This window comes from Carassius gibelio, chromosome B23 (assembly GCF_023724105.1).
Source record: "Carassius gibelio isolate Cgi1373 ecotype wild population from Czech Republic chromosome B23, carGib1.2-hapl.c, whole genome shotgun sequence".
NCBI classification, from domain to species: domain Eukaryota; kingdom Metazoa; phylum Chordata; class Actinopteri; order Cypriniformes; family Cyprinidae; genus Carassius; species Carassius gibelio.
In genome coordinates, this window is record NC_068418.1 from 2,485,685 (window position 1) to 2,495,925 (window position 10,241).

The window sequence follows — 10,241 nt, forward strand, 5'->3', positions numbered from 1 at the left end:
AAGATTTACTAGAGTAGCATGTCAGTGCTAACAGATGGATTTCATTGTACAGCGTGAGGAGTTAGTCAAGAGTTAGTGTATCAAGGACAAGTGGAAACTGGGCTGCAATAGTCTGTTCATAATTTTTTTTTCTCATCCACCAATTTGTGTGTTGTCTATATCGGATGAGTTTTTGAAATTGGGTGTAAGTGGGTTGAGTTGAACGTTGCTCCACACAAACTCCATCTCTGTAAATGCTGTGAGTTTAGGTCTTTTATAACATCCATTTGAAAACGCAACATGTGCCAACAATTCTCTTGTCAGCAAGCTAGAAGCGTTCAATGATAAGCTCTCCCTGTAGTTTTCTTCCAAAATAAAAGCTATATAGTTTAATATTTGAAAGCTAAGAAATGTAAAAATGATCATTATCTTCCATAAACTTATTTTTCTTCTTCCTCTTCTTCTTCAGTCACATTAAATAGGTACCATAAATACTAATGGAAAATAAATGTACTAAAATATATTGAAATACATTTATTTCATGCTAAGTACATTTACATATTTATGTGCTTAATAAAAATACCATGGCCTAATTGTACTTTTTTTTTTCAAAGTTTACTTAATACACTTTAGTTGTGTGGAGGTAGTGCTGAAGTCCATCTAAAGATACACTGAAGTATATTTGATTGTGCTAAAGTGGAACTATTGCAGGTATACTTCAGGTACACTTTCAATATCTGGCATTTAAAGACACATATTATTCAAAGATTATTCACAAGTAGTGCTCCAAATAAAATGTAATCATAATTTTAATATCAGTAAGTCTCAAATGATATGTTTATAGACTTGAACTATACTTATTATGAAATAAAGGAATTTAAATACAGTATACTACTTTTTGCCAGGGTATACAGTCTAGGATGAGTTTTTCCCTATATCCCCATGCTAGGGAGATTGGCATCTTTTCCTTTTTTTACCCTTGATGAGGTTGAATTCCTGCTTATGTAATGGAAGGAACTCTGAGGTTTGAATTTTTGTGCATAAAATGTGGTTTTGAGCCATTTAGGCTTTTTTATCTTCATATGAAAAAAGTGCGTAAGCATTTCAAGTATAACTGCATTTTGTCATGAAACATTTTTTGTTATGCGAGAAGATTTTTTCCTTTACCTTTTTGTCTTTCTTTTCAAATGGAAGATGAATCAATTCCATATGGTCCTTGTTCTTGATAACAATTAAATATGCATTAAATAAGCAATTTTAGTGTGCATTTATTGCAAATTAACTTATGATTGGTGGACTACTTGTGTTGTTCAGATGGTTTAGTCAACATTGATACATCATGTTATAAGCTGTAAATGTATCTGGTAATCAAAAGTCCTCTTCATCCTTTGAAATCCACTTCATTTCTGAAGATAAAACAGCTTTCATCTCTAGACATTGTCCTAGTAATTGGGCTGAAGGAAAGTGAGGTTCTAAGATCTAAAGACATTAAAGTAGGAGAGGGATAAACATAGAAAAGAGGACACAAAAATCCCATCTGCAGGTGACTACAAAGGGGCTGTGAGGACCCCAGCTGCTGACTAGGTCAAATGTAGTCAAGAATCTCTGTATCTGACAAGACAAATAACTTGAACCTCCTGCAAGTGGTAAGTCCATTAGATCAAAGCCTCTGGAGTAATATTTCTCTTTTGTCGAGGAGTTATCAATGATTTTGCCCTCATCCGTCTTTGTCTGTGATTGTTGACAGTCAATTTATTGGAGGCTACTGTGTGAAGATTGTGTTCCATTCTTTTTTAATTACACAGAATGTAAGATTGCAAATGTGTTCATTCATTGTGGAACAAATAGTTTTGACAATGTGCTTGTCAGATTCAGTTGTGTTGATTAGTGCCGTGAGCAGCCACAGTATCAAAAGTAAAAAATGTTGTCATTAGAATTGACTTTACAGTTGACATGCAGTTTTGCACACATACATGTGATCATATTGAAGAGTCAAAATACAGGAAGTATAAACAATCAAATTTCAAACAGTACATGATCTCAAAGCCACATATTTGAAACCATGACTATATCATCTGTTTTACAAGAATCAGGGCTATGACAATAAGACAAAGTCTGATGCTGTAAAATGATGTAATTCTGGTCATGCTAGTTAGGACCTTAAATATTTAGCTTACCATTCAAAAGAATTGTGGTGTCCTTGGTGTTGTTTTGAACCTCCTCAAAAGTTTCTGTTTCCCAAGTGTTTTTGTATTTTCATGTGAGCACTTCTGGAACTAACTGTTCTCTAAATGGTTTTGAATGATTCTGAAACATTCTCAGATCTTTATGTAGTTAACTGCCATTGCCCCTGCAACAATTAGAGACTTTTACATAGGATGTGTTTCAGTAAAAATCACTCCCTGCTGTGCTCCTCGCAGGATGCGATGTTCCTCCTGAAATGTAATGGCATATTCAAGAAGCGTGTTCTCTCTTTGGCTCTCTTGGGGCCTACCTCAAAGCTTTTCACTGATGGTTTAAAGGCTTCAGGCAATCAGTAACTCGAATCATCTTGAGACAATCTGTAGGCCTGCCAGATTTTCAGGGGAATATGGTGCCTTCTGGGGTAGAGTTAACTTGGTACAGTATATTTAATGTGGCTGGGGATTGTCTAATCTTTCGCTTTACAGTTTAAAGTGCAAAGGAAATGTGTCTAGAAATATACTGTAATATGAATAGTCATATTTCTCTCTCTCTCTCTCTCTCTCTCTCTCTCTCCCTCCATCTATCTGTCTGTCTGTCTAATTGAGGCAATATGGCTTTGGAGTGATTGAATATCACTCTTGATGTGGCCTCAATTTTAAAGGTTGATGTTTAAATTGGACACATTATGTATGAGTGCTGCATTTTGAACTGAAAGCAAATTGCCCTTATTTTATTCAGTATCATTGAATCCTTTGACTAAATATTACTCTAAATTGAAGTAAAAGGCAAAATTAATCGATATCCTGATATAATATCTTATAGATATTGTACACAGCTTAAATGCATGGGTGCCAACAACCGCATACCATGCAATATATTCTAATTTTCTTTAGAAAGTTGCTTCCTTTATTAGGTTAGTTGGTGCTTTTTAAAATCCAGCTTTTAAAGAATAACTCTCTCAGTGGACCCATGGCTGATATTTTCCTGATCCATGACAGAAGTTAACCTGTTTTAAAGGCCCAGAAAGGAAGTAAGGACATCATTAATATAGTCCATGTGACATCAATGACTAAACTGTAATTTTATGAAGCTATGAGAATACTTTTCGTGCACAAAGAATAAAAAAATAACAATAGAAAAAGTATTGCCTTAGCTTCATAAAATTAAGGTTGAACCAATGATGTCACATGGACTAATTTAATGATGTCTGTACTACTTTTCTGTGCCTTGAAGATTTTAGTTGTGTTGTTGTCTATGCAAGGTAAAAAAAACTCTTTGATTTCATAAAAAATATCATGTTCAGAAGAAGAACAAAGGTCTTGAGGGTTTAGAATAACACAAAGGACGAACAATTAATTACAGAATAATTTTTTGGGGCTGATCTATCCCTTTAAGACCACTCGAGATTTGTGTTTGTTACATGCAATACCAGGAGCAGCATAATCCATGTTAGAAGTTTTGACACTTGTTTCATTTTTTAATGAGCACCTGTGCAGTGCTTTATTTTCTTGTAAATTAGTGCCAATGAATTTATCAATTAAATAAATGACATTACCAATAAATGACATAAAAATACACAGTTTTCGCCACTTTGAGTGTTTAATCTCCCTCCTAGTATGTCATATAGGCTACATTTATCTAAAGACACTTAATATAATAGAAGCCTTTGTTTTGTTATTATGGTATATATTAGTGTGTATTGTGTCACAGAATGGAGCATCATCCATGTACATCAGTTTTTGAGTCTATGTGTCATTCACAGCTTTGACATGGAATTGATGTGTGAGATTTTCTGTTGATGTGCCTGTTGGTTGGAGTACTTCTGTTGGCCTCTAGATAATTGTTTGTCAAGTGGTTTGTCCCTTTTTTCTTATGCCTTGCTGGAGCTTGACAAAATATTTCATCTTAAGTCTGCAGTTCATTTCCCATTTTAAAGCCATTTTTCCCCGCTGTGCAACGAATCCCATTTAAATTTAAAGTGGATTTTCCTTCAGTCGCCATTCCCTGGAGATTCAGGGCTGGTATTGAATAGAGAGAGACTGAGCACCTTACAGTTGAATTCATTGCGTTCTTGATGAAATAGAGAAAAGTCTTTAACCTCAGTAAGCGATACAATCCAAAACATTTATTTTAAATGAGCATTGGCCAGATTTCCTTCTGAGGAATATTTACACTTATTTCTGTTCACATCGTGAATATTATCACCTAAAAAAAGATACAAATATAATGGTGTAATCAACACTTCTCAGTAGTAAAAGGGTTTCAAATTAATTCAGTGGTTTTTTTATTATGCACAGATGTTACCCAATCGTAGCAGAGGGCGTTTACATTGAGGTCTTAAAGGATACCCACCCTTTTAAACTGTTCAAATCAGAACTAAAATGACGGTATAAAATTGCAGTTTATTTCTAAATGATGACAGTTTTTGATGTATAAACATAAGTAACCACTAACATAAGTACTCCTCAGAAAATATTGTGTGTGTGTGTGTGTGTATATAAAGTAGTACTTTATTAAACCTATTTAAAATTCTTAAGCAATAAGATGCAAATTGATGATATTTAGGCAAAGACTACTATGCTTTGCATTGCAGCAGTAATTTGTGGGAATGGTCTTTGTTTTAATGTACTCTAGAGATTACCAAGTAAAACGGGTAGTACAGTTTCGTCTAAATGTATCGCTGTTGGTATACTCTGTTTTGTCTGTTTCAACCTCCCATTCTGAATAGTCAAGGAGGCTAGTTGATTTCCAGGAGAATCCCCATTGCACCTTGAAAAGCAGGGAGTTGAAAGCAGACAGTGATTTTAGTGCGTGACAGGACAGATGGGAAGCACATGTGGGTGGACAGGCTCAATTTCTGAGATGGTCTTTCCATCCTTGCAAACAGACAGAGGTAAAAACCCTCTCTCCTTCTTTGTTTCTCTCCAGTTTCAACCTTCACCTACATGGCCAGAGTGGGATGATTGTGTATTTGCTATGGACAGAACAGACTAAGCTTTGGAGGTGAATGTATTCAGGCTTTAAGCCCCCACCCCAGAGCTTCATTTTACAACTATCCACTGTTGCAGCCCAAATTCAGCGTTTTAAGTGATTTTTAAATCATTGCTCTTATTTCAGTGCCTTTCGAAGGTCAAGTTAAATAGAAAATTTCGTTTGAAAGAGATGTTTGTGTACATTTTAATTTGGTCATGACAGAAGATGATGGAAAAGAAAGCTATAACCGGGCATATATCCAGAAGCACAGTGCACTTCATGCATTTTAAAGAGCATATTTGAGATTGCAGTGGTAGAGTGTCCTCCACAACCTAACACTCACAACCAACCCTCAAGACTGCAGCGGCTTCATTCAAAATTACATTTGTGCTGTTACCTGATTTGAATAATTGCTTTATTGAACTTGACATTTAAACATATATAATGTGTATAATTGGCCTATTGGGCACAATACAGTAACAATATGGAAATTTTTATTTTTAATACAAGTAAATTAAAACTTTTATTTTTAAAATGTAATTTATTCCTGTGATGCCAAAGCTGAATTTTCAGCAATCATTACTCCATATGTCACATGGTCCTCCAGAAATCATTTTAATATGCTGATTTGGATGACGTGTTTGTGCTGCTTCCTACTTTTTGGAAAGTGTGATCCCCCCCCCCCCCCCCCCCCAGTATTCTTTAATGAGTAGAACAGTATTCTGAACACTAGTCATCATTTGAATTAGAAATAGAAATCTTTATAAATGTTTCATTAGCCCCTTTCACACAGTAACACCTGTAAAATTACTGGAACGACTTTACCGGTTAATACAAATGCTAGTTACTTTGTTTTCACACTTCTTAACTAACAGCTCTTTACCAATGCAGTTAATAGTTTATTTTTTTTCTTTTTATTTAATCTCAAATCCCATCAAGACAGTACTGGCTGTGGTCATGTATGTTTTTTGTGGATTTCTCTCATTTTGCCAGCAATGTTCATGTGTAGTCAGATGGGAGGGTGTCTTTCAACAATGCTATAATATTGTGTTAGGTTTCATGTTCGTGCAGTGGAAAAGCTTTGCAAATGTTATGTGTTTAATTAACGTTTCTGTTTGGTGAATGAGACCAGGCAGGAAATTGAGTTATACTAAGCTCTCATGTTTAGCCTACTGAAAAGGTCCAGTTCAGGCGAAGGAAAAGAACATGATAACATTTGCTTTTCTACATCCTCTTCCAAATTCTCTAGCGGGCCTAGCGGACCATGAACAAGCATATCTGGCCTACCTTCAGCCACTGCTGGCTCACTCTCCCATGCTTAAGGCTGTGAGCACTTATAAGACAGTTAGATACGGTGGAGGTGAGGTATGTCATCTGGAATAATTTCACACTTAAACATATCCCAGCCAAAGCAGAGCACCATGTGTGCCCACTAAATCAAGTCTTTGGCTGCCCACGCTACAAATTGGTCATAAGTCCACTGTAATAGAGACCATGTGAGGCCCAACGTCCCTTGGCATTCTTCATGCTGCCCCTTCTGTAAGCTTGCCAAAACGAATAGTAGGAAATAAATGGCAAAACACATTGACCGAAGTGCTTCACAACAGGAGTGCTGCCTAAAAGGTTTTCCTGTATGAAAAGGCCTATAGAATAAAGAAACATGACAAAATACATTTCAGGTGGTTGATAGTTAGACCTTTGTATACAATATTATCTGAAAGCTCAACATGAATTTTTTCATCACATTACAGCCTCTTGACACAATCTACAATAGATCAATTTGATTTAATTTGGCTATAAAGACAAAGATGGCATTATAATCTTTATTGTGCGTGATATCTGCACTAATGCGTGTCCACTGCTCATTTTTGATGTGGGTAAGTGATGTGAAAGATTCTACATTTTGCTAAGTTCTTAGAAATGTACTCTTTGTATTTACGTTGGTTTTGAATTGTGTTGAAAAGCTTTCTTACCATAGGAACATGTTAATTTAATTACAGTAAAATGTGATGTGGTGTAGTAATACCATTTTTCTTACTAGTTGAGTACATGCAGGAACACATTTTAAAGGGTTAGTTCACCCCCAAAATGAAAATTCTGCCATTAATTACTCACCCTCATGTTGTTTTACCCCGGTAAGATTTTCATGATGTAATTTCCATGATTCCATGACTCTTCTTGTTAGTTGAGCCACATGACTTTATTTACTGACTTTTGATATACAAATATTTTTGTCAATATTAATAATCAGGGAAGCAGTTTAGTTTTTTCCACCTAATAGATAAGAAAAAGTGTTAATGTAATAAACTATGCTAATTTTATTCCATTAACAACACTTTCTTTCTTCTATTCGCTTTCCTTCATTCTTTTAAGGACACATATTCCCCCTAAAAATAAAAACTATTATGACACTTAATATCAAAGTTTGACATAAACATTTTTTTATTATTTATTAGGAGAATAAAACCTCTTAACAAAACATTTATTAATGTCTTTTAATTACACTTTTTCCTTCATTATGATATAAGGACAGTTCTACCAATCTGACATTTTTTATGACCCCTCTCTCCAAGTATCTTAAAAAATCACTTTATGACCCCCAAAAATATCAAAATGAATTTTAATTCAGAATTAAAAATGTGTTTATCATAGAAGATGAGTATGCAGGTCATTGTATGTATGAATACACTGTAATTTAAATGTATTTTAATAAACTAACAGATAGGACTGAAAAATGATTGTCATTGACCTGAGTTTGGAGAAGATTTCTGATGAATTAAAGCATCAGAGGCTTTCAAATATATTTTTGGATATCCAGTGTTATTCAAAGGAACATATCAGCCTGACCACATTACACAGGACAATTTCTGCTGTGACCAGATCCTGTTGTTAAATGCTTGTATTCATAGCACAAAGCTGGATTCAGACCTTGGTTTTTCTGTGGTCTTGGTCTGATGGCTATCCCTCAAAGCCGCATAGACTTTGTTATTATTCCATTCACCTTGATCTGCTCCAGTGCCTTCTAAACACAGAGACCCTCCGAAATGTGCTTAGACCAGCAAAACTCTCCTGCAGCAGGCAGGTGTGAGGACCCTTCCAGGCTCCTTTCGTCCATCACCTGCACCCCACCTCTCCGCTTGTTGCTGAGTTGTTTTCTTCTTCTCTGGCGTCCTGTAGAGCGCCCTGGGGTCCAGATTCGGCCAGCTGTTTAAACACCTGCACAGGATGTGGCAAACCTTCAGCGCAGTCTTAGTCCTTCACAGGGACGCTCAGCTGTTCCACCACACCGGCCATTGCTGCTGTTCCAACCTACCACGGTGATGTCATTAGTAATTGGACGTAAAGGTGGTTCTTGCAGATGTGCATTTTATGTTTACATAAACACTGCAAAGCACATTAAGGAAATGTAACACACACACACACACACACACACAATAGACAGTATTTTGCAGTAAAATGACACAATGTAATGTTAAACCATTTTTTGTTTTTCACTGTATACGGTAAGGTATTTTACAGTTAACCAATTAACTTTAGTCCAAATGTATAAAATGTATGTGTAAACATACGTATAGATATCTATCATACATTCTGCAGTGGAGTAGCTGATTCAGTTTTTGCAGTGTCAATAAAAAAGTACCTCCATCAGGAGTAGTCTAATGGTACTTCTAAAGCTTTTGACTGAAGCGGTTCAGAAGTTTTGCATGTTGTGGAAACTGGTACATTAGTTCTTGACAGCCAGCCTGCATGAGGGCTTTTGTTATGGTAAAAGAATCCAGACGACGGAAGAGAACAGTGAGGAATGCCAAAACAGTGGACTATTTCCGGAGTTATCATCCTTTTAATGTTTTAATGTATTTTAACTGCAAAAGTAATGCTAAGTTAGCATTTTTAGGTTTTATGACTGAGTCATTGAATCATTCAACCAAACTGTTCAAGAATGAAACCGCATACTGTGTTGCTCAGAGACACACAACAGTTGATTCTGTTGTTACTTCTTTTAGAACTAAAGGAAATATTGTGTCTAAAATGTAAGTTACACACTATTCACTTATTGGTATATAAAAGCAAAATCACATGTGTGATTGTATATTCTGTGCGGTTTTATTTATATATATTTTTTCTCTACAATACCATTTTGACCAGGTGCCACTTCAGATTTAAATTATAGTGACATTCATTATAAACAAAATTTCTTATAAACGCCAAGCCTAAACAATATAACCAATTCTTTCTTTTTCATATATATATATATATATATATATATATATATATATATATATATATATATATATATATATATATATATATATATATATATATATATATATATATATATATATATATATATATATATATATATATATATATATATATATATATATATATATATATATATATATATATATATATATATATATATATATATATACTGTATATATATATATACAGTAAGTCACTTTGGAATAAAAGTTGCAGCATGTTTCAGGTGTATATATATATATATATATATATATATTTTTTTTTTTTTTTTTTTTTTTTTATAATACTTTTGAAAGATCCTGACAGAGAATTGCACTATAGTAAATAATTCAATAATTAACCTTTCATTAATGCATCAACAGCCAAATGGAGAAAACCATTTCCGCTCACACACAAATCATCTCTCACCCCTGACTCACCTCACCCTTCAGTCTCAATCCATATAAGTCATGCTGTGGTATTGAGGCCTTCCTGTGCGTCTGCTCCTGGCCCAGTTGACTATTGTCTTTGTGATGTAGTGAAAATTGGAAGACGCTGAGCCCTGGGCTCCCTGCGGACTTCCTCAGATGTAACCGTAAGGATGGAAAAGCCAGACCTACATTAACCCCTTGCAATTCCCATCTCCTCCTCTGTTCTAGGGCAGGGGCTTCTGAGGGTTCTACATTATTCATGCTCTATTGAAATGATATGCTGTCTACCTGCGACCAAACATAATGAATTCTGGCACAGTTGAGAATTCAAACTTAGCAGGGACACTAAACCTGAGGAAAGAAATGTTATGGTCCTTATTTACTGTCTATGACAACATTATGAGGGTTAATTTCTTAGGAAAATCATTATAC